At 36.6% G+C, this 25029-nt stretch overlaps 1 protein-coding gene across 3 annotated transcripts in view; it reads right to left on the reverse strand.

Moving 5' to 3' along the window:
- The window catches only part of PARD3B (par-3 family cell polarity regulator beta), a 1004898-nt gene that overhangs the window by 718322 nt on the left and 261547 nt on the right, over positions 1-25029 (reverse strand). The gene's annotated exons all lie outside the window — the stretch shown is intronic.

Raw genomic sequence — 25029 nt, forward strand, 5'->3', positions numbered from 1 at the left:
GTCTTTTTTTCAATAGCCACTAATTCTCATTCGTGACATTTTTCATCCCTAAAATTATGTGTTGCAAGGATTTTCATAAAGTCAATTTATAGACCCAAGCAACCTCTAAATCACAGAACTAGAGTGATACAATCATGATAAATTAGCAAACAACCTTAAAGAATCTTAACAAGTACTTTAAAAAGAATCTTAGAGATGAATTTTTAAAATTGTTAATGACTAACAAAACTTCAGCTTCTAGCAAGATGAATGCAACTCTAAATGAAAAACATAACAAAGCCAGATAACATTTTTCAATTAAAAAATAAAAGTTATAAACCAAAAGCAATAAAGAATCCATACAGGCTAAAATCAAGTGAAAGAGGGACCCAAGGAATTGGTAAACACTAAAGTCTGATTTTATTTGTAGCATATATGACAAAACTTAGTAATGTTGACATACTTCATTTGCATGGGGTATAGGAAAAAGGAAATGGCCTTTAGGGAAGGTTGAAGATAACGAGTTTAGAGTGGACATTCCCAGCAGATATTCATGAAAATCTAGGGCTTAAAAACATTATATTATCACTGCACAGTGTTGAGATATTGCCCACATGTAAGAGAGCAGCACGTAAACTTGACTATCTTGACATTGGCAGTAGGTAAAAAGGGAGTAGGGAAGAAATCACATCTGAAAGCATGCATCCTTCCTAAATCACAAACACTAGATATTGAGAATTTAAAATGATTGAGTAGAAGTGTTCCCAAATGGCTGGCAGGAAAAGACACACAATTATTCTAAATAATTCTCACAGATTTCTAAAGAATATAGCTTTATTGGGGCGCCTGGGTGGCGCAGTCGGTTAAGCGTCCGACTTCAGCCAGGTCACGATCTCGCGGTCTGTGAGTTCGAGCCCCGCATCAGGCTCTGGGCTGATGGCTCGGAGCCTGGAGCCTGTTTCCGATTCTGTGTCTCCCTCTCTCTCTGCCCCTCCCCCGTTCATGCTCTGTCTCTCTCTGTCCCAAAAATAAAAAAATAAAAAACGTTGAAAAAAAAATTAAAAAAATAAAAAAAATAAAAAAAAAAGAATATAGCTTTATTAAAAAAAAAATTTTTTTAATGTTTACTTATCTTTCAGAGAGACAGACAGAGCATGAGCAGGGGAGGGGCAGAGAGAAAGGGAGACACAGAATCTGAAGCAGGCTCCAGGCTCTGAGCTGTCAGCACAGAGCCCGACGCGGGGCTCGAACCCATGAACTGCGAGATCATGACATGAGCTGAAGTCAAATGTTTATCTGACTGAGCTGCCCAGGTGCCCCAAGAATATAACCTTAAATAAGAAAAAAAAAAAATAACTCATAAGGCATTATGAATGAAAAGGCCTGCAGAAACAGTAGAACCAAATCTTAAGAGAGCTCACATATCAGAATGTTAAAACTGAGAATGTAAAGTAATGGTTTCATGTGTTACAGAAATAAAAAGAAAACTGAAAACAAAGAATAATTAACCATAAAATGATAGAGTTGGTCTTACATAGAACAAAGGGGGGAAAAAACAGTTGAAATTAAAAACAAGAAGAATGTGACATAGTATGTTAGATACGGCTGAAGGAAAAAAAATCATGAAATAAAAAATGAGATTTGAAGAAGCAATCCATGTGGAGCCTATAGAAATTAAGAGGTGCAAAATATAACACTATGTGATTTAAGAGTCAGGGAAGGCAGGCAGACGGTCCACCAGGTATTTAGTACAAATTTCAGACAGATAATAGTCAAGACAAAATATTTAAAGAGATAACTACTCTAAGTTTTTCCAGAACTACCAAGAGTTTACAAACTTCATACCCACAAATCTCAAACATGATAAATTTAAAAAACAAAAACTCACATCTATGCATATCATAATGAAACTTAAGAAAAACAAAAGAGGAAGAATTTAAAAACAGTAAGAATAGATAAAGAAACCGTGAGTGCGCTAAGAAGAGATATCTTGCCAACAATCACAGAAACCAAAAAAAAAAAACAAACAAAAAAAACGATGGAATGATGTTTTCGAATGTGCTGACAGCAATTGTCAATTTATAATCTTATACCTACTAAAATTAATTTCTAATAGCAGAAATGGAAGAGACTTTAAAAAAGAGTGTTTGCTATTTAAAGCTTTATTAATTACGCATCTTAAGTCATCTAGTTTTTTCATGAAACTTAACAAGCTAACTCTGAAATTTTTATGGGGAAATCAAAAAGTTATACACTTTAGCACATAAAAAATAACACAGCCCTGAAGAAAAACATCAAGATAAAGGGGCGTGCCCTACCTATGAGCCCATCCAATTAGATAACACAGCCCTTTCCACAACCTTATCCATCTCAATTCTTTGCTTTAATTTTTATTCTGAGAGAGGAAAATAAAACTCACCTTTAACAAATGATATGACTTACTTAATATGTATTGTTTAAGTGTCTGTCTCCTTGTAATACAGTATCTGTTCCCCAGGGCAAGAAATTTTGCTCACTGAGTTACCTCAAACATCTAGAGAAGAACATACTGTGCAACAGGCACTCAATAAATATGTGTTAAATGAATGGGTAAAACAAGAATTTTAAAGCTATAGGCAAATTGGCCGATGGCCCTCAAACAGAGAGCTCAGGAACAGATTCATGCCATTTATGACATACTTCATCACTGAAGAAAGGCTGGATTTTCATTAAATGGTTCCAGGTTACCTAGTTATCCAATTAAAAAATGAAATGAAACCCCTACATCACTTAATATTCAATGAACTATAGATAGATTAATGTTTTATTTAGGGGTGCCTGGATGGCTCAGTCGGCTAAACGAATGACTCTTGGTTTCAGCTCAGGTCATGATCTCACAGTTCATGGGTTTGAGCCCCATGTTGGGCTCCAAACTGACAATGAGGGGTCTGCTTAGGATTCTCTCTCCCTCTTTCTCTGCCCCTCTCTCACTCATGCTCACTATCTCGCTTTCTCAAAACAAGTAAATAAACTTTAAAAATATACATTTAATATTTTTAAGACATTGTGATGAGAAAGGCTTTCCTAAACAAGATTTTAAAAAGCAATTCATAAACAATGACAAATTTAAGTGTATTAAGGAATTTCCTTTATCAAAATAAAAGAGTGAAATAAAACACCAAGAACAGAAAAACGACATTTCCAACACTGACAAGATATTAATATTCAGGACGTGAAAAAAAAAAGGTTAACAAATTAAAATCCTACAATGCAAAGGGAAAATGAGCAAAAGTCATGAGTGCATCTTTTAGAAGAAATAAATGACTCATTAACACATGAAAATATATAACTTCACTGACAATTAGAAGAATTTATAAATGAGATTATTACAAGGTATGATTTTCTTTTACCTTTATCTTTTTAAATAATCTCTATGCTCAACATGGGGCTCAAACTCATGACCCAGAGATCAAGAGTCACATTCTCTACCAACTGAGCCAGCCAGGCACTCCTATGAGGTATCATTTTATACCCACTTGACTGGCAGCAATTAAAAAGTTGGGCCAATGTTATTACAAAGGAATGGTGCAATAGGGACTCCTTTATCCAGTTGGTGGGAGTGGATATTGCAACCATACATGAGAGACTAGCTTGATAATATCACTGAAAGTTAATCACATACCCAAAAATCATGCCATTCCATTACTAGAAAGAATCTAGGAAGCGAGGACCTGGAGATGTGTACAACAATCTTCACGATAGCACCGTTCTTGAGAATGACAGTAAAAAACAACCAAAATATCCATAAACAGTAAAATGGATGAAGAAATCAATTTGATGTACTCCTGTAATTATTTTGTAGTGACTGAGATCAAGTCAGATTCCTGCGTTGCAAATTCTTTTTTTTTTTTTTTTTTTAAGTAGGCTTCAGACCCAGCATGGAGCCCAGCACAGGGCTTGAACTCACAACCCTGCAATCAAGACCTGAGCTGAGATCAAGAGTCAACCCTTCCACTTAACTGACTGAGCCACCCAGGTGCCCTACAATCTTTTTTTTTTTTTTTTTTAAGATAAAGTAGAATGGGCTAAAATATACAAGAGCCCTTGATTCACAATAAATATAAGTATTGTTTTGTGAAACTTCAGTTTGAATTCTCTGTATGTACTCATTTGCAATGCAAACGTATTTTTTGTGGTGGCTGCCAGTCAAAACGATTTGAAAACCATTGCTTTAAAGTTCTGACAATGGATGACCAGTACTGACAACGGATTCGTGTCAACAGGAACAAATTAAAAGCATAATGTGCAAAAAGCAAGTTCCAGAAGAACAGGTGTTATAAATTTCCATCAAGAAACAAACATGTCTACGTAAACATTATATTGTTTAGGGATATAAATTTTTGTGGGAATTGTCTTTCCCTTAATCTGTGTAGTGACTACATAGGAGTATTTGACTACTAAAACAGTCCATATACATTTACATACAGTCTTTGCTATATGTGTCTCACAAGAACATTAACAAAGTTAAAACATGAATATTTTAAAATATGCAATACATTTTATAAGCTAGGAATGATCCCACTGGGTGAGGCTCTATAATCCCTTCTTCTATCCCCAGTCATAGAAGATGTGTTGGAGGAGGATGCGGAGGGGGCGCTGGGGACACTGGGCATGTTCTCTGTGGTTCAGGAAGTTGAACACATTTCAGGCAGTCAGAATCCCCTGGCAAAAGAATTATTTCCTCTAACCAAGGAGGTAATATATTCATCCAAAGAAAAATTGAAGACAATGGAATAAGAAACACCGTCTGGCATTTAAAACTTGAATAGCACTTTTAACTACTGTCTAATATTCTACAATATGATCAGAGTATATTTCAACATTTCTCATTGATAACCATTAGCATTTTTTTTAACGATTCTGGAGAGTACATACTTGTGTATTTCTCTAGGATAATGTGTAGCATTTGAATGCTGGATCAAAACTTTCCACAGGTGAGAGCGACGGTTAACTCTCAAAAATATTGCTCAAATCAATTATTATCTGTATGAGTAATCTGGAGAACAAGATGTTTTTTTAAATAGTAAACCTCCCCAGGGAGTTTGAGATTGATGTGTACTTGTGAAGTTACAATTTTGTTAAGTTTTTTTTAATGTTTATTTTTGACAGAAAGAGAGACAGCATGAGCAGGGGAGGGGCAGAGAGAGAGGAGGACACAGGATCTGAAGCAGGCTCCAGGCTCTGAGCTGTCAGCACAGAGACCGACGCGGGGCTCGAACTCATGGACCACGAGCTCATAACCTGAGCTGAAGTCAGATGCTCAACCGAATGAACCACCCAGGTGCCCCTTACAATTTTATATTCAAGTTAAATGAAATCAAAAGCTAGTCACTCCTAGCCGATATAAAGGCAAGGGTGTCCATGCAAGGTGCTCAGAATTCAAAGACATCAGGCATATGCTCATATTCCACAAGAGTAAACCAGATTTCATGCATGTGTGCAATGTTTAGAACTCATTTTTCATATATTGTAAAGCACAAATGAATACCATCAAGATTGTAAAAATATATTTTATTGGATACTATTCCTTACATACCTGATAATGTAATTTTTAGTCTATGAGAAAAATATGGACAATATTAATATATAGTTCCAGTCTTTTATGCTTTCTATAATAAAGCTTACAATAAAAAATTCTGTAAGCATTGTGCAAAATAAATTACCCCCATCTAAAGTTAAGAATTCCCACATGAAAAAGTTGTTTGAGGCAGAAAGTTAAATCTTGAATTATCAGAATATACAACTTTACATAAACTGGTTATTTTCATCTTCGTACTTCTTTCTAAGTCAGCAGGAACATCATAGAACATAATGAGTAGTGGCTATGTATACTTTTTATGGCTTCCAGTTTATTCTCTTTGAGGGTAACATTAACACCTGTCAGATTATACTCTATTACATTCTCCCAAATTGACTTTCAACTCAACACATGCTTCTATTTTCAACTCTCATTTAGCTCTAGGTAATCCTTAGCATGCATTTTCCTATTTTAAGATGTGTACTCTTTGCGAGTTTGTATCTCGAACATCTTTAATCTTTCCCCCTTGTCAATAATTTGACCTAAAAATGTGGCACACTGGGGAGAAGACAGAGTAAGAAGGGATGGGGCAGAGGTTAAGTGATAATAAAATCACATATAAAAATATAATAACTTTAAAGATATATCTAGATGGGTAAATCAGTAAAGGAGGTTATTAATAAAGCTTGAAATAAAATGGAATTTATAACATACTGATCCAACTTCTTACTTGAAACCAATATCTCGTAAAAATTTTCTCATAAAAGAAATTAACAGGTTGATTTCAGCTAAAAAAAAAAAAAAAAGTTTAGGGTCGGTTAAGTGTCTGACTTCGGCTCAGGTCATGATCTTGCAGTCTGTGAGTTCAAGCCCTATGTCAGGCTCTGTGCTAACAGCTGGCTCAGAGCCTGGAGCCTGCTTCCCATTCTGCATCTTCCTCTCTCTCTGCCCTTCCCCCACTCACACTCTGTCTCTCTCTCAAAAATAAACATTAAAAAGATTTTTTAAAAATTTTATAACTAGGGGCGCCTGGGTGGCGCAGTCGGTTAAGCGTCCGACTTCAGCCAGGTCACGATCTCGCGGTCCGTGAGTTCGAGCCCCGCGTCAGGCTCTGGGCTGATGGCTCGGAGCCTGGAGCCTGTTTCCGATTCTGTGTCTCCCTCTCTCTCTGCCCCTCCCCCGTTCATGCTCTGTCTCTCTCTGTCCCAAAAATAAATAAAAAACGTTGAAAAAAAAATTAAAAAAAAAAAATTTATAACTAAGTAGAAATAATGCTTTACCATTCAATACTTACTGACTCCTATCATATACATGGCACTATGCAGGCTACATGTATCTTGTAAAACACATATCCATACTCAGCCCCTGCCATCAAAATACTCACAAGTTATTGCCAGAATTTTTACTTGAATTTAGTATTTTTAATGACACACATGACTAATGACATCTCACTGAGAACATTTTTCGTATTTCATAAAGCTGAGTTTCTATGCAAACTATTTTACAATTAAAATATTAAATTAAATTTAATTTAATAAATTAAATTAAATAATAAATAAATAAATTCATTTATTTATAAATAATAAATAAATAAATAAATAATAAATAAATAAATTAATTAAATAAATTTAGCATTTTAAAACAAATATTGCCAATCAAACTTTAAATGGCTGTGATCCACAGCTCAGAATGCATCTCATGTTGTTATTTTCCTATCTGTGACTTTACTTGTGGTGGTACTAAAATTATTTACTCTCTCAGATAGGTGAATAAACTTAAGAACATTTATGTGGCTTTTATATAGAGTATTACATAATTCCCTGATATCAGTTTAGATAAAACAACAATGCGTGTACACGTTCCAAAGGTAACCATCTTCTTTGGGGCAGGCTCACTTGCAATTAGGTGACATAATGTCTGTACTGTTCCTGGCATACATAGTTCATGGCCAACTAGTTGTTTCTCATGAAAGAGTGGTTTACATATTCTCTCCACTAATTTGCTAAAAGCATTAGACAAAGTTTAAGTTCTTTCATGATATTTGTGTTTTAGCATTATTCATACACAAAACTATTAAATAAAATTAGTATTGCCTGACAGTGGGGACTATCATGTCAGAATATCATTTTAGGAATCAATGGTTTAAAAATACAAGCAATCTTTAGAGTTTCTGAATAACATACATGAACAAAGAAGAAAGGAAATAAAGACTGCTGGAAGAAGCACAAAAGTCTGTTTTGATGCAAAGAGGGGAGGCTTCAGAGCCAAAGAAGGGCTGACCTCCACATTCAATTGTACCCCTGGCTTTAAACTTTGGGCAAGTTAATTTAGGAAAGAAATTCTGTACAGGTTATTGTGTAACATAACGCAACTCACAAAGACTGGATGGAAGATTGCATGTTAAGACTCAGCTCAGTAACTAGTAACTAATAAAAGGTAGCTCCCTAGTCTATCCGACTGGGAAGCAGGTTGCCAAACTCTTGGCCAAGGCTAGCCATTTTTTTTCCCCCCAACTTTCTTCCAGTCCACCAATTCTCAAAGTGTGGATCCAAGACTAGCTGCATCAGCACCATTTGGAAATTTGTTAGAAATGTAGATTCTCAGCCTCTAGTTCAGACCCACTGGACCAGAAACCTGTATCAGTGATCAGGCTTCAGGGTATTCTGATGCACACTATGGTCTGATAGTCACTCTGCCATCATGGCTCTGAAACCAATGAACGTGTTGCCAAGTCGAGTAAAATGACCCACTTTCCCTTATTCTAGAACAACATTTCCTAATGACTCAGCTTCCTTTTAAGGAATGCAACAATTCTGCAGGGTGGAGGTAGCTGGTGTCAGTGAATCAGTTCTGGAGAAATTAAGAAAGAAGCACATAGTGTGGGCCCTGGCACACAGAGCAATTTTCTTCATCAACCAAGAGTCAAAATGTTTTAAAGTTAAAAAAATACATTGTTTTGCCATTTTTTCCCAGCATGATTCTCAGAAACCCTAACCAGCTATAAAAAAAATACATTTTCCCACTCCAGGGAGTTTTTAAAAGATAAATTTAAATGGGAAAACCCCTCTAATTTTTCAGGCACATTTAAAGAGTTTAATTATTAGATTCTCCCCCTTCATTCTTTAAGAACACATTTTATTCTTTTCTAAAACTGATCCCTCATCGTTTATAAAACTCTTCGTACCAGATGTTCTCAACATATCACTATTTTTTTAAGGTTCTTAATCCTCCTCATTTGAAAAACATTACCCTTTAAAGGAAGTGAAAGGATATAAGACCACCTTAATTCTGCAGCATGTAAATTCTGGACAATCATTTTGCTCCCTCTCACTCCCACGCACACACCCATGTTGGTGTCAACATATTGAATATTTAGTAGCCACCTTGGAGTTTTACATCACCGCATTTTAGATGCTAGATAGATTAGAGAAGTTCTTAGGAGACTACTGCTTTGAAAAATAACTACTATTAAGTACACACACACACACACACACACACAAATACACACAAACTCATTCTTTTGCTCTAAGATTAATCCTGAGATAAGAAACCTAAATAATAAGAAAAAAATTTAATTTTTCAAATAATTTTTAGTCAGACCGGGAATTATTCATATATTCAGTTTTCTATGAGGCAGCTGAACCTTCGGGAATATTACCAGCCTGAATTGTGTTACTCACTCAAACTCCTCTAAATTCAGTTTGCTATTGTATATTGCCTATTTTCTAACTTCCCCCGAGGTGAAAAATTCTCTCTCATTATTTTAGATTTAATTTCATAAGTTGTATTGGCACTAAAAGACTCACTTTTGCAAAAATTTAGCTATTACTGCGATTCAGTGTTGACAATCTACATCTTATACAAACAATGGCCTATTTAAAGAGCATAAATGTCTTAACCAGTGTAACTGAGGAAACCAGTATATTCCCAATAGAAGAGGGAGAGATAACATTGTTTTCACTTGAAATAGAGAAAAATAAACCACAGGAAATTCGCCCTCATCATAAAACAAAGCAAAGCCAGTATTCCAGTTACTGTGTAAAAATCCGTATATCCTCGAACATTTGCATCTCCAAAAACAAAATCATTTCAACAGCTACACGGTCAAGTCATGTTATTCCCTGAGCAGACACGGACACTAATGCGACATCATTCAAGAACACTACTTGCTGCATCTGTGGCTCACCAAGACACTACAGTGGCATTTTCCCAGCTTTACAAATAAGTAAAAGAAAAAAGAAAAATAGGAATGCTGTTAAAATGGCTGGAGGTTTTTTTGCTTTGCCCCCATCTGCACACTCTGGGTTTTCTAAGACTGAGTAATTCTGTATTAGCACGAGTGCTCTCAGCGTGGGAAGACACCTTCTGTTGAGCTCTCTTGCCGACGATGCCCTAGAGACTGTGATTCTCCATGCTGTTGTTCCGGAGCATCCCAGCACTAATGTCCTCCGCTCTAGATCCATCCTATCACATAAGATGGAAGGAGCTCTACCAGGAAGAAACAAAAAATAACAAGCACAGACCTGCAGCTTTAAGTAAACAGAGCTGCAGGGTGGCTACTTTGTATTGTCCTCATCAATGGCCTGGTTGGGGACAAAATGGCCAGTCCCCTGGTTGGGGACTGACTCAAAAATGTCCACTGTTTGGAAAAAGTTCTATAGGATTAGGTTCTAATCGTTGTCATTGTAGTTAGATGGGACGGACATACTTGTTTTCCTCACAAAAATGTACAATTATGTTTCCCTATGGTACTCAATATCATACACACTATTCCTACTCTAGAGTCAAAAGCTTTTTTTTTAAGTTTATTTATTTTTACAGAGAGAGAGAGAGAGACAAGGAGCAAGCGTGTGTGTGTGTGTGTGTGTGTGTGTGTGTGTACACACAAGCAGGGGAGGGGCAGAGAGAAGGAGAGAGAATCCCAAGCAGGTTCGGTGCAGAGCCTGAGGCGGGACTTGAACCCATGAACTGTGAAATCATGACCTGAGCCAAGACCAAGAGTTGGACGCTTACTGCACCACCAAGGTGGTATTAAAAGCTATTTTTCAAATAACATAGCAAAAAATAAATAAATAATAGGCTCTTTTTCTTCACTTTTTTTTTAACCCAGATTTAATATATTCATTAAAATGGGTAATTTGGCAGAGGCAAAACAGTCAAGACTTTGGGTTGGTTATACTATAGCTAGCTCAATCTGTGTCTCAATGAGTAATCGGGACTGAGTGGTTTAGTTACTCCGGATACATTAGCAATTGTGAGATACAGGCTGACAACTTTTGGTAGACAATATATTTAGAAGTTTCCAGCAATAATTTTTTGTGTGTGAACATGATGAAACTTTTTCAGTATTATTGCATTTCTAGGCTTTACATTAACTAAAAAGAAAATGAAAACTGTCTCCCGGTTCCATGTGGGAAGCATTGCTCTTCAAAGCATAACACTGACCGAAAAAAAAAAAAAAGACATTCAAAGTTTTTATTTTATAAAATCAATTTTATCAGCCATGGTATCATGTCTGGCAAACCTTATACAATTAAGTTTTCATGGCCGTGTAGGAAATAGTATGTTTTACAAAAGAATATGAATTGTTTATTACCTCCATCTTTATGCGCACTCCATTTGAAAAAAATTAAACAGATGTTGAAAAAGCATAGTTTTGAAGCTTTAATTTAAAGCACTAATTTTGACTACTGTACATGGTATAAACAGGAAGAAATCTTAGATTAAAAAAAAAAAAACTGACGCACGTAACACTAATGGTCTCATCCCCACTCTCTAATCCAATTGATTCATTCAGCTCTAGTGAAATTACACCACCTTCAAGATCAATTTTGCCACAATTGAGCCTTAGAACATTTGGACGCTCATTCATTATGCATGTAACTTTCATCCAAAGAAAACTATGATCAAAAGCATTATCAAGGTGGAAACACTAAAAATACTCTTACTTTTAAAAACATCAAACAAACAAACAAACAAAATCTGTATAACTTCTAAAACACCATACGAAGGGGCTAAGTTTGTATTGGCATCACAAAGAAGAATGTACCAATGGCAGTTACAGGAAATGTGCCAGTAAGTATTAAATCTGTAGGAAAAGAAAGTTAGGTGTAAAGACATTTCCAATTTTCTATATATTTTATGAAGATAAATGGCTTTCAAATAGAATTTCATTAGCAAAAAGTCCTATAGAATTGTGAAGGTCATGAAATTATTTCTACAGAGCTATCACAGATAACTTTGGAAATGCTTTCACATCTTTAAGAATTTTGACCCTTTAATTTGTGGACCTTAAATTGTTATTCAGCTCCATTTTTGTATGTGATGCGAAGTACTAAGCTGCTACTATTCTAATCATGTTAGGAATAGTAAACTGGACTAATTGTCTAGCTGTAGAAGTTCTGATAGAGAAAAGAAGTACATCTCTTCTCCTTTTACCTGCTGATTATGTGTCTGGGGGTAAGGGAAAAACAACTACACAGCCTTGTGGAAAGGTCTCTTTTAAGAGAAACACATTAATATATTTTGTAAGTGGCACTAAAATATTTACTGCTAAATGAGACAGGTCTCTTCACACATTAAAACCATCAGAAACCCAGCATTACAAACACTGACAGAGTTTTTACTCAAGTTTTCAACTTTGACTCCAAATGTTTTCTTAAAATTGGATAATTTTCCTTCCTATTGATTATACTGAGTTCATTTTCCACCCTTTCTCTTCGAGTCTGAGAATACCAAATTGCCAAAACAAACAAACAGACCCAAGGAAAATGGAGAGAGAGAAAGATACAGGGAATTTCCAGGGTGATGGAAAAAGAAAGATTAAATCATACCTTTCTCTCTAAAAGATTACAAAGAGGATTAAGGATTTGGATGCCACATACATATCAGATTAAAGCAGGGAGTACGTGAAAGAAGTCACCAAAAAGCTGTGAACAGGCTTACAATAAAGTATTTCTAAAAGAGAAATGGAAGAGAATCGATGAGAAGGCCGATGCCTACAAGTTTTCCTAAAATTAGCTTACTAGAAATAAGAGAATACTTTTACTTTTTTAACAGTAGTATCTGTCATAGGAAAAGAATAATTGACACAATGACATTACGTGCCTTGTTATCACAGTTGACCTTGGCCATGGAAAGTTATGCTGCTATAAGGGCACAGATTTGATGTGGTACTGAGATAAACATAACTAGTCACAATTATTATAATACCCTAAAGCACCAAGTTCACCCAAGTGTAGTAGCTCAAACAGGGTTGGACCTACAAAGTTATGACAAACAACTCCTTCATTAAAAATACTGTAATATTACAAGTTTCTAGCAATAAATACTTTTGTCTGAACATGAAAAAACAATGTTTTCAACGTTATCGCTCTCCTAGAATTTACATTAAACAGAAAATGAAAGCTACCTCGGGTTCTATGATGGTCAGGTGGAAAGTGTTAATCTTCAAAGCATAACACTGACAAAAAAGGACAAAGTTTTTATTTTATAAAATACTGTCTCTGCACAGTGTGACCTTCCCTCTGCTTCTTTGGGTACAAATTTCCGTTTGGCTTAAAACCTGTCTCAAATATGATCTTCCATGAAAAGCCTCTTCTTGCTTAATGCTCAGTGCTTGAGATCTTGTTTCCACAGCCCTTTGTCAATCACTCGACGATAGCATTTGCTCTCATTTAATTTACCTGAGTATGTATCTGTCTCTCCCCTGTTATCCTGTGAGCTCCTCACGGTGTTATCATTTTCACATTGGTAGACCCAGTGTCTAGAACACCATGCTCAAGACAGTTTTGGTGAATGCACCAAATTGGAAGTGGGGTGCTGGGAATAAGCCTTAGAAATAAAAGTTAGGACAAATGGTGCTCTTCTAATACATGATGGGTTATCTCACAAAAGAAGTGTTATCATTCATTAGTATTCCAGAGAGAAAAAAATAAAGGGAAGCAGAGATCAGGCAAAAATTTCTAAATGAGTAGAAGGAGCAACGAAGAGATGGTCTTTTCTCCAGAGCCGTGAGCTTGTCACTGACAGCGAGGCTGAAGAGACTCTTCACAAACTTCTTCAGAACCAAATTCATCTGGGGCGCCTGGGTGGCTCAGTTGATTAGGCATCCAACTCTTGATTTCAGTTCAGGTCATGATCTCACAGGTTCATGAGTTTGAGCCCTAAATCGGGCTCTGCACTGACAATGCAGGGCCTGCTTGGGATTCTCTCTCCTTCTCTCTCTGCTCCTCCTTCTCTCTCTCTCTCTCTCTCTCTCTCTCTCTCTCAATCAATCAATCAATAGATAGATAAATAAAATTTCAAAATATTATTTAAAAAGAACCAATTCATCAATTTACAAAACTGAATGTTACATGCTCAGGTTAAGCTCCCTTTTGGAAAGACCACAATTTTTGTTTCTAATCAGAAGAAAATCCAAATATTAAAAATGTTTAGACCCTTTAAATTGATGAGTCCAAATTTAGATATTAAAATATATTAAGCTGACCGTACTAATCTCTAACATATTTCTAGATTTTAAAAAGGATGGAGCATTTTGTAAAGTACACACTGAACTATGTATTTACTATCTCACAAGCATACAACAGGAAAAGCTTTAATTCTTACATAGTCTCACTGACTATGCAAGTTTACTGGATAACATCATTGTTATTACTGGGATGTATGTTACATTGTAATAATTCATAGGAAAGTATGGCAATCAGGGGATCCAATCATACACCACTGGATGTTAATTAAACACCTCATGCTACTGAGGGTAAGACCTCTAACTGGACACCAAAAGTGTGATTTAAAAGTGGGGAAGTGATACTGTTGCTGTAGAGGCCGCTGATTTCAAAGAGAAAAGTTTCTCTTTACATTTTATCTAGCATCTAAATTCACTTTTACAATAATTTTTGTGATCAATAAAGTATGTAATCAGTGTAAAAAAAAATCTCTAAAATAGACACTACAGAAAAAGTACCCATAATCACACCCCCCAGAGGAAAAAAAAAAAGTGTTAGCATAGTATTTTCTTTACACAAACACACACACACACTCACTCAGACATAGGCACTTACATATCACACACACACACACGCAAACACACATACATACACACATTATATTTTTGCTCTCTGATGTAATTTAGATGTATTTTAGACAAACATATCATTTGATCTATTATATATGGCTCTTAGGTTGTGTAAAATATGATCTACATATTTAATATTCCTGATCCACTTGATTCATCATTTCAGAAATACAAAATTCTAAATTCTGAGATGCAAAATAATGTGTTCTAACCACAGTAATACTATATATAATGCTATAATATAAAAACACTTTAATAATAATACTATATCTCCCTTGATAAGTTAAGTAGTATCTATATGCCACACAAACCCTTGGATTGCTCAATGGAAGATAATTATAAAAAAACTTACAAATGAAACTAAACACTTCATTCATGTTAAAAGCTAATTTCAGAATACATCAGGAAAGACATGAATTTATTTTTACCTCATTCTCAGATATATTTTATAATTATTAAAATATGTTTAATTAATGAATGGGTAAAAGGAGTATTTTATTCCAAAACTGAGTTATTTGTTTCTTAGATCAATAAATCTTTCTTTTCCAATCATCATACTGCTTTCTTAACACAAATATCGGGAAGCGGAAGGAGGACAAAAATACAACGTTTCACACCTGCATTGTGCTACATTCTGCATCAAAAGTTATTTCGTGGGGGCGCCTGGGTGGCGCAGTCGGTTAAGCGTCCGACTTCAGCCAGGTCACGATCTCGCGGTCCGTGAGTTCGAGCCCCGCGTCAGGCTCTGGGCTGATGGCTCGGAGCCTGGAGCCTGTTTCCGATTCTGTGTCTCCCTCTCTCTCTGCCCCTCCCCCGTTCATGCTCTGTCTCTCTCTGTCCCAAAAATAAATAAAAAATGTTGAAAAAAAAATTTTTTTTTAAAAAAAAGTTATTTCGTGGTACACATATCATCTACCAAGGGTAACTGAAGTCCAGAAGGGGGACGGGTGTAACTCCCACATCTGCACAAAGTGCATTACTTACAGACAAATATACATCTAAATCCAAAGAGCACATTTCAGTATTGCATACAGTTAGCCAAGAGCTTTCCTATAATTATCTTATTGGATACGTGCAAGGATCCCGCAGGGTACCATTTCATAAATGAAATCACCCTTGGTGAGGTTAAGTGACTTGTTCCAGGTCTAATGCATAAGGTAAGTGGTGACACCAGGACTTAAATCCAGGTGTTCTAGCTCTAAACCCAGTGCTTTTTTCAACCACATCACACTACTGCAATCAACAGCGTACTTAGAATCAGGCCTAAAAACAATTACTCATCAATTCATGAAATGCAGGTGTCTTTTTCAGCCCACGCTGACACAGTAAAAGTGATTTGATCACTTTTCATTTAATAAACACTCTGCTGCTGATCTGTGGGAGGAAGATAGGGGTAGGGAAAAAAAATTCCTCTCTTCTTGCCTTTTAAGCTTGGTATCTTATTTTCTTTTCTCCAGCTCCAGTCTATTAATTGTCAACATGCGTCTCTAGTATGAAAATATTCTTCTTAATAAACTGATCTTTTAATGAAGATAATAAAAATACACACTACTCAAAAATTTTTAAGATTTCTTTATATTTCTGCTGTGTTTTAGTAATAGCCAGAGATATGTAATATTAACCCTAAAGATAGTTGTCCAGTATCATCATAATGTAGCTCCTTTATAGGATGCTAATTTGTCTTAGCAGATACCCACTTGCTTATTTAAATTTGAATAATTATTTCTATTTTCAATTATTTCGATCTTACTCCTACTATCCCCTTTTCTCTATCCAAACACCAGTAAAAATTTATTTACTGAGCCTCTATTCTGTGCTGGGCACTGGGCATACAGCACAAAATTGATTTATTTGCTTCTGAAGACAGACTAGTTGAGGAACCGGGTAAAGCAAATATTCACAAATACATACATAAACAGAAAGAGCCCCCAGGAAGGAATAAATTAGTTTTTGAGTACAGAGAGTCTTGATTTAGTTTGAAAGATTAAGAAAATCCTTTCCTGGGGAGATAATACTTCACATGAAAGCAGAAGGATGTCATCACAAGGTGACCATCACAAGGTGAACAAGGGAGATTGGGGTGAATACAACACTCCTGATGTGGGAGTTCATTGGGCTGGAAGAAGCCAAAGGTGGTTTCCGTAGCTGGAGCAGGGGAAGAGTGGTGGACAGGAATTTTGAGAAGACGACAGAACCAGGACATGTTATAGACTCTGGATTTTATCCCAAGTAAATGTAAGACATTGAAAGTGTTAAGCACAAAGAGGGTATTATCTAGCGTATATCTTTGATTAAACTACCAATACAGGCCTAGGAACCAGAATCTTTACTCAGACCTCTAGTTGTGCTGTTACACAGCCAAGTAACATGGGGCTACTCATTAATGTTTTGTGTCCTTTCCCCCAACTTTGGGACAAAAGGGGGGGGTATCTAAAATTGAACCAGGCTATAACATTCAAAGATGCCAGCATATATCAAATGCTTTTAATGCTGAACACTGGGACTCGTCAAGATTTATCTATAACATGGCATCCATTTGTGCTACAATGAAATTGCTGATGATCAGACCGTAATAGGGCACGTGATTTGCATTCATCATTTTTCACAATAAATGAAAGCATTGTTAGGTAACAAGCTGGAGTTTGAGGATATTTTTCGGTCCTATAAATCTACTTCTGTACATTTAATTGCCTGCTTAGAACAATACTTTCCTTTTACTAGAGTAATAATGCTAACTTACATCTGTATAGCTCTTCCTTTTCAAAGCATATTAGTTCTTTAATGATACAGACCAGGTGTTCGTTTTCCATTTTCCCTTAATAGTGCCCAGCATACTTTACTTTTAAAGAAACAACAAATAACTATCAATTGGAGATGTCATTGAAAAGGAGATGCATTTTAGAAATCCCCTCCCCCCCTGCCCCGGCACAGTCATGCCTGTGTCACAGCCCCGTCTGAGACCTTGAGTGGTTCCTCAATGCTCACACCCAGTGCATTCTCCACAACCTGGAACACGCTTACTCTCGCAGATGAGTCCTACCCTCCACTCCTCCGCCAGTCTCCTCCTATCTCTGCTGCGTCTCCGTGAACACAGCTGTTCCCAAGTGTGCGATGAAATGCCGGGCCCCTGTGCTTTTGCTTTACCTGCTCTTTTACGGCAGCTTGTCCATTTTCCCCTCCTATGGAATTCAACCACTTTCAGTATGAATACAGCATACCCAGCACAAGATGGGTGCCATGAGATGATTCAACAGTCCTTCACTTTTCTGTATTTGAATGCCTGTTTAACTCTTGTCGATACACAAAAATCAGCCACCTAGAACTGCTTATAAACAAAAGCAAGCATGACCACTAAAATCTTAGCAGAAGTACAACTTTCAAAAATCATCTAGACAATCCAGAATACAATTCCTCATGTTAAGGTCATTAAAATGATAATGGGACACTCCACTTGTGGCCTTCCAATTTAACATCTACCTGTACTTAGAGTCCGTAGAATCAGTGTGACAAATCCCATTCAACACAATTTATGCATATTGTAGCAAAAATTTTTTTCTGAAAGTTTCCTTCCTGAAATCTATACATGCTCTTTGACTTGAAGAGTTCCCTCTGAAATAGGAAGTTTCCATAGTGCAAAGTAGTAACTACAAAATGAGCTAGCACAATGAAAAGCTTTTGTCTGAAAGGCAATCCATCCTTTAGCTGCCAAATAGGTACAAAAATAGTCAAGGGAACTCAGTAGATTTTGTTTGAAAGTGGAAAATCTTCTGTTTCCCTCTACATGTAATCAAACTCTTTCCTTACACTTCATTGATATGTTACCGTTTTCTGCCTTTTCGGTAATCTAGGCTGGATTTTAATATTTCTGCTAAGTAATGAGCAAATAAGAGTTTTATTTCTGAACACAAGTTATAAAAACAATGAAATGTCTTTATTGTAGCTTCTAATTAAGGCATGTAGATGGAGTTTGTGCAGGTTTTTATATAAATGTGATATTTAAAGAATGTTGTCCTCATTTTTAGATGCAGTAATAAGAAATTGTACTTCTTTTCCAATTACTTGTAATGGCCACTCAGGTCACCTCTCAAATGCTTTTGATCTCAGCAACGTAGCTGGAAGAGTAAAATTACATTTCCCTTTGAAGTGCAGCTTCCTACTCCTAATTTTTCTATTCATAGCAAAGCTCAGTTTAAAAATTTTAAAATACATGGCATCTAAGAAAACAAAGCTATTGGGCTAAATTTGGGAAATAAAGGAGAATTCTGACAACAGCATTTAGTAACCATGATCACTAAAGCCTATAATTTTTGTAATTAATAATATAAATGATAAGTATGTACATTCAATTTACTCAATTATTTATATAATAAAAGTAGTTTTGTTTTTAGTTTTTAAATGTTTGTTTATTTTTATTTTGAGAGGGGGAGGGGCAGAGAGAGAAGGAGAGGGGCAGGGAGAGAATCCCAAGCCCTGATGCAGGGCTCGAATTCATGAACCATGTGATCATGACCTGAGACAATACCAAGAGTTGGATGCTTAAAAGACTGAGCCACCCAGGCACCCCAAAGTAGTTTTCTTTTTAAAAATATAACAGGTATATTCCAGCACTCATAGCTATGATCCTTTATTCTAAACTCTATTTACACACCAAATCCAGATTAGGAAATACATTTCACACATATAACAGAGATCTACCAGAATAGCAGTTGTCCCAGGTAAGGTTCTCTTCCCTTCGTTCTAGACCATGGGAAGGCACCTATGGTCTCCTGTGCCCGGCTGATTGGACAAGAAGTCATTCTTAGCTAGACAACAGCCATTGCAGGAACACTGGCCTCACTCTCCATTTCAATGAGACAGTGGTGAGGAAACTGATCCCTCCTTTAGAAGGAAATAAAGTTGGTCTACATGGTCTTGAAATGTTTCATTAGCCTAAATCTTCAAGTAACAATAGCAGGGTGCAAACCCTAGTTCATTAAGAGAGTTTCTTAGAAAATGTATGTGCTAGGTAATTTTAGAACATTTGTAGCATCAGTCCTATAAACAAGACATTATTCAAAGAGCTGTAAAGAATCCAATGTTGAAAACTGCTGCTCTGCCCACGGCAGATCTTCTACTTTAGACCAAATCTGGGAAAGCTTGGGAAGGAGAGCTGGAAAACCTACCTTATCCTATGATCCTTCTCACATTTCGTTTATTTACTAACACCTCAGTGATGACCCATCACATCTATGGGGTTTCAGGAAAGGAAAGTCCTGATGAAATACAAAGGCGCAATCCCCTAACATACACTCCTTCTCCAAACTTACTAACTGGGTTAGAAGCATAAAGCACCAGATTTGAACTCTAAAGACCTAACCTGGAATCCCAGTCATGACTGTAATATGAAGACAGCTGATTAATGGTACCGGGGCTCAGTCTTCTCATCTTAAAATATGAGAGAATACTATTTTACCTAAGGATGAAATCAGATAATAGAAATAAATAAGTTCCTAGCACACCGGAGCCATCAGTAAATGCTGACAGTGAACTTGTAGAAAATGCTTTATAATAGGTTTTCTGCTTTTAACAGGCAATGTTTGCTAATAGGCTTTTTTCTGCTTTTACATTGCTGCTGTAACATATAACCATCTCTCACCACCTTTCTGATTCATTTAAAAATGTCTCCGATAAACAGACAGAAGGAAGCACAGAAGTGCATACGTACAGTTAGGTTTCAAGACAAGATCTGTCAGGATTTTGTCTTCTAAGTGACAGCCAAACTTCAAGAGAAGAGTTACACGATTCAGTGTATTATGCTATCAGTAAGACTGGGAGAGGAAAGGTAGCCATGGCTTGGAGAAGCCAGGAAAGGCTTTGTGCAACAAGGTAGAGATACACAGGCCCTCCTACAAAAGACTGAAACACCCATTCTATCAGGAAGCTAACCTGTGGGTCTAGATTTTCTTGAAGCTTTATATTCTATGATAAAGATTTTTAATTTGATCCTGCAGGCAACAGAGAGCCAAAAGCATTCAGGTCAAATGTGAAGCTAATACTAGTCTCCTCAAGGTGAATTTGATCATCGTGCACTAACAACACTGAATAGAAGAAGGAAGCAAGGAAAGTCCCAGGTTAACATTCCTGGATCAGAAGTAAAGAATAAATAAAAAGAAATCAGAAGGTACAGGTACTTTTGAGATAAAGCAGATAAATGCAATTTCTAAAGAAAAAAAAATTGGTTAGCCAGGGGCACAGAATAGGCACTTAGTGAAAGCAGATACTGGTATGACACTAATCAGGACAGACAAAAGTGAAGCTCTGAGATGCAAACAATTCCCCGGATTATAGTATAAAAAATAGCTCTCCACTGTAGCTGTGCATCAGAATCACGTATGAAGCTTTTACAATGTGTCCATGCTTGGGGCTTCACCCTAGAGCTTGTGATCATAGCCAGAGTTAAGAATCACCTGAGCAAAAAACAAAACCTGGGCAAAAGCTAAGCCTCAGAGAACTCCCGAGGCAAGGTCAGAAAAGGAGACTGAAAAGGAAGCAAATTTTACAAAAGTGGAAAAAAAGCCAAAAAACAAAACAAAAACAAAAATAACAAAAAAAGAAATATGGCAGAATCCAAAGGAAGAGGAAATTCATAGAAAAAGTAAGTGATGTAATATTTTGCAGAAGAAGTAACAACTGCTGTTGAGAGGTCAATGGTGAGGCCTCTAAAATAGTGCCTGGCTTCTGGTAGGTGTTCAATAGATACGTACAGAATGAATGGGTTCTGAGAAAATGGCCTCCTCCCTCTAGGGTTCAGATACTCTACAGCCTAAGAATTCTGCCCTGGGGCAGCATCATTACTGGGCAAAAGGTCTTCATGGGGTTGGAATGGACTGATTAGGCTAAGATTGGAGTTGCAACCACCCCCATCCTAGACTCTGTTTTGAGCATGATCAAAAAATGGCCCACTGAAAGAGAAGAAAATGTTAACAGCTTTCAAAGTGAAAAAAATTCAATCATTCATTCATTCATTCAGCTACCAGCCAGCCAGTCAGTCAGATATTTATATATCCATTCAACAGCCATTTACTCCAGGGAATAAAGATAGCACTTAAAAATTTAATCTTCAAGCCACATGATTTGCATGAATTTGCATATAATTTTAATCTATTTCAAAACTGTAGTAAAGCGCATTTAACATGCATTTTTTGAAATACTTGAAATTCCTTTTGACAGATTTTCAAGCAAAAGCATATTTTTATTGTGATCAGATTATTTTTTTGCCTAATATCTACCACTGTTCTTCCATATGTCTTAACTTCACTAGAATTTAAGTTTTGTTATCCTAAAAATGTCAGGCTAATGGGTACTTTTAAAATTATCACATTAATGTTCATAATGCAAATTTCAGCTTTGAAGTCATTCTTTAACAAAAGAGAAGGCCAGATCTCTTTAACTAGGCATGAACTATCTTCCCACTTCTATAACTATCACTGCCTTTTTCACCAAAGTTTTAAAGGAAACCAATTAATATTTCTATGAAATCCATGAATAGATCATCACCTCTGTCACCAGCTTTTTTCCTCCATTATAATACGCATTGTAATTTCATACATTTCTATCACTGTACTTGTTTGCAGAAACCTGTAAATAAGGCACGATGTTGCCAATGCTGGATTACTAACATTAGTTTCAATATCCAATATTTCAACAACTAGGAACATGGAACATTGCTTAATTTAAATTTTACATAATGAGGGTTTTTTTTTTTTGCTTTCGTTTAGGTTTTGTTTTTTTTTTTTTTTTTTTTTTTTTTTGGTTTTGAGAAAACGCACACGTGCACAGACACGCATACATACGTGAGTGCAAACAATGGAAGGGCAGAGGGAGAGAGCGGAGAGAGAATCTTAAGCAGTTTCCATCCCCAGCACAGAACGCAGAGCCCAATTCCTGACTGGATCTCAGGACCCTGAGATCATGACCTGAGCCAAAATTACGAGTCAGATGCTTAACTGGACTGAGCCACCTAGGCTCCCCTGGTTTTGTTTCTGTATTTATTTAATTTCTGGTAAGATCACTAGGAAACTCAATGAGCCTCACATTATAGGAAAACAACCAAAAGGAGTGGAAATAGAACTTTTGAGGAAACAAAGGCAAAATAAAATACATCTTAATTTTAATATAAAGATCTATTTTCTCACGTATTAAATGTACTAACAGGTTAAGGAATAAAGAAAAATCAATTTCCAAGGTAAAGATAATACTATCAATATTTTAACAGTATTTTCAAAATACCACAGATTTAACAGGAAACGCTTTATAATAAACATATGAACATATTCTATAAGTCAATTACTGTGGGAACTTCTAGGGATGTAAAGATTCAGTTTTTTGCCCTTAGGAGCTCACAGGCCAATGACAGAATTCACTCGTTGAATGGAATGAAACTGAAACCCAATTTACTCCAATTTGCCCACTTAGAATCTCTGTCTCTACCAACTGCTAGAGAAAAGTGGGTGTAGTTGTACCTATGCTAGGCTAGCATTAGATTGTATTTCAAATGGAGTCAAATTGCATCTCATAGACTCCTCTAACCTTCTCCCCAATTTGGATTTCTCATCTGCCTTATGATGCCTAGAATTTCTTTATAATAACCAAACAACAACAATAAAACTGGAAGTGCAGTCACTCTGGGGGCATCAGTGCAATGGGAGCGATCTCCCCCTTTCACTGTCATTTATAAAATGAAGTGGACAAAGACTCAATGATGATTAGGTTCTTGCTCTTTTTCTAATGTGCCAGTCAGGAAAACTATGAGGCACTCATGTAAGAATGACTCAAGAAGTGTTTCATGGGGCACTTGGGTGGCTCATTCCATAAATCCAACTCCTGATTTCTGCTTAGGTCATCATCTCACAGTTTGTGAGTTTGAGCCCTGCCTCAGGCTCTGTGCTGACATCATGGAGCCTCTTGGGATTCTCTCTCTCCCTCTCTCTCTCTGCTCCCCCCTTCCCCCTTGTGTCTCTCTCTCTCAAAATAAATAAAAATAAACTTAAAAAAGAGGAGTTTAACATAAGGGCTATGTACAAAGTTGTGCGCAGCTGTAGGGAAACCATAAGACTAGCAGGCAGAACTCCAGGGCTGGTCACAGCTAAGCCTGAAAGAGGGGACAAGGGAAAAAACAGCCTAACTTCCATCTCGTTCTCTCTTCCATCTTTTTCTGGGGGTCTCCATTTGCCAGCTGCAAACGTAAGGTGGATGACAAGGAACCTGGACAGGCTGGCCTCCCTCCCTGTGCAAAGTGCAAAGTGGAAAAGGATGGATGGTGGGTCCAGAAGAAAAAAAGAAAGGCATCTCACAAACAGCGATTTTCTGAAATCATACACTTCGGCCCACAGTGCTTTTGCGCGAAACTCAGACTTTGTACACATGTTCCTATCACAGAATCCCCATCCCTAACTTCTTTCCTCCTCTTTTGCATTTTCATGATTTCTCCTTGTTCATTCTTGCTACAGCCATTGTAGTTTTACATTTTATTGTTTTCGGACATGAATAAAGTAATAAGTATCAGTGACAATAAGAAGAATACAACTTCTCAGTAAGCATCCATAAGCATCTAAATAAGCAGCATCTCCTGGCTCGGTACAATTTTTATCTTGTATTCATTATATTTATGTATGTAGCTGCTAGACCTTAAGGTCCATAAAGGCAGAATTGTTGCCACTCATCTCTGTATCTACCATGACATGTGTTATATATAAACAATACTCAAAGGTTTTTTTTTTTAATAAAACAGTGATATTCCACAATAATCCCTAAATATGACAGCATGATACATACCTCCTTTCTTTGTTCTTTCTCTTCCCAGACTCCAGAAACCTTTATGCTGATAATCAGTCAGTGAAAATAAGAGCACAAGACACCCAAATACCCTACAGCAAATCTGCAGAGGACAGATCATTCTGTTGCACCACAACAGAGGTCAATAGAAAACTACAGGAAGAGCTGACTGTGGGAAAAGAGAAACAACCTGAAATGTGCCTGAGACTTTAAAAGTTGATAACCCCCATTCCTTCAGAAGTAGGGGTTCCTGAAATCAATGATGAAAGTGGGTAAATAAAGCTCAAGGGAAGAGTTTATCAATATACAGCAAATTAATACTTTTCCCCTAAAAATGGTATTGGTATTTGCAATGGACAGTTCAAGTGTAGGCTCCGCTGTGGCATAGTCATTCTCTAAAAGGCAATTCAAGTGCTTAAATATTTTGGTCTCAGTCAAGGGAGTTAGTCAGAAAAATATGTTCCACATTACACAGCAGGAAATAACTTTTAATGAACTGAACCTGTTTTTCCTCATTTCTTGTCTCAGTATTTACTCAGTACCATCAATAAAGAAAGGGGGGGGGGTGTTACTCTCAACCCAAAATACCTGGGAACAAGTC

The sequence above is a fragment of the Neofelis nebulosa genome, chromosome 2 (assembly GCF_028018385.1).
Source record: "Neofelis nebulosa isolate mNeoNeb1 chromosome 2, mNeoNeb1.pri, whole genome shotgun sequence".
Classification (NCBI taxonomy): domain Eukaryota; kingdom Metazoa; phylum Chordata; class Mammalia; order Carnivora; family Felidae; genus Neofelis; species Neofelis nebulosa.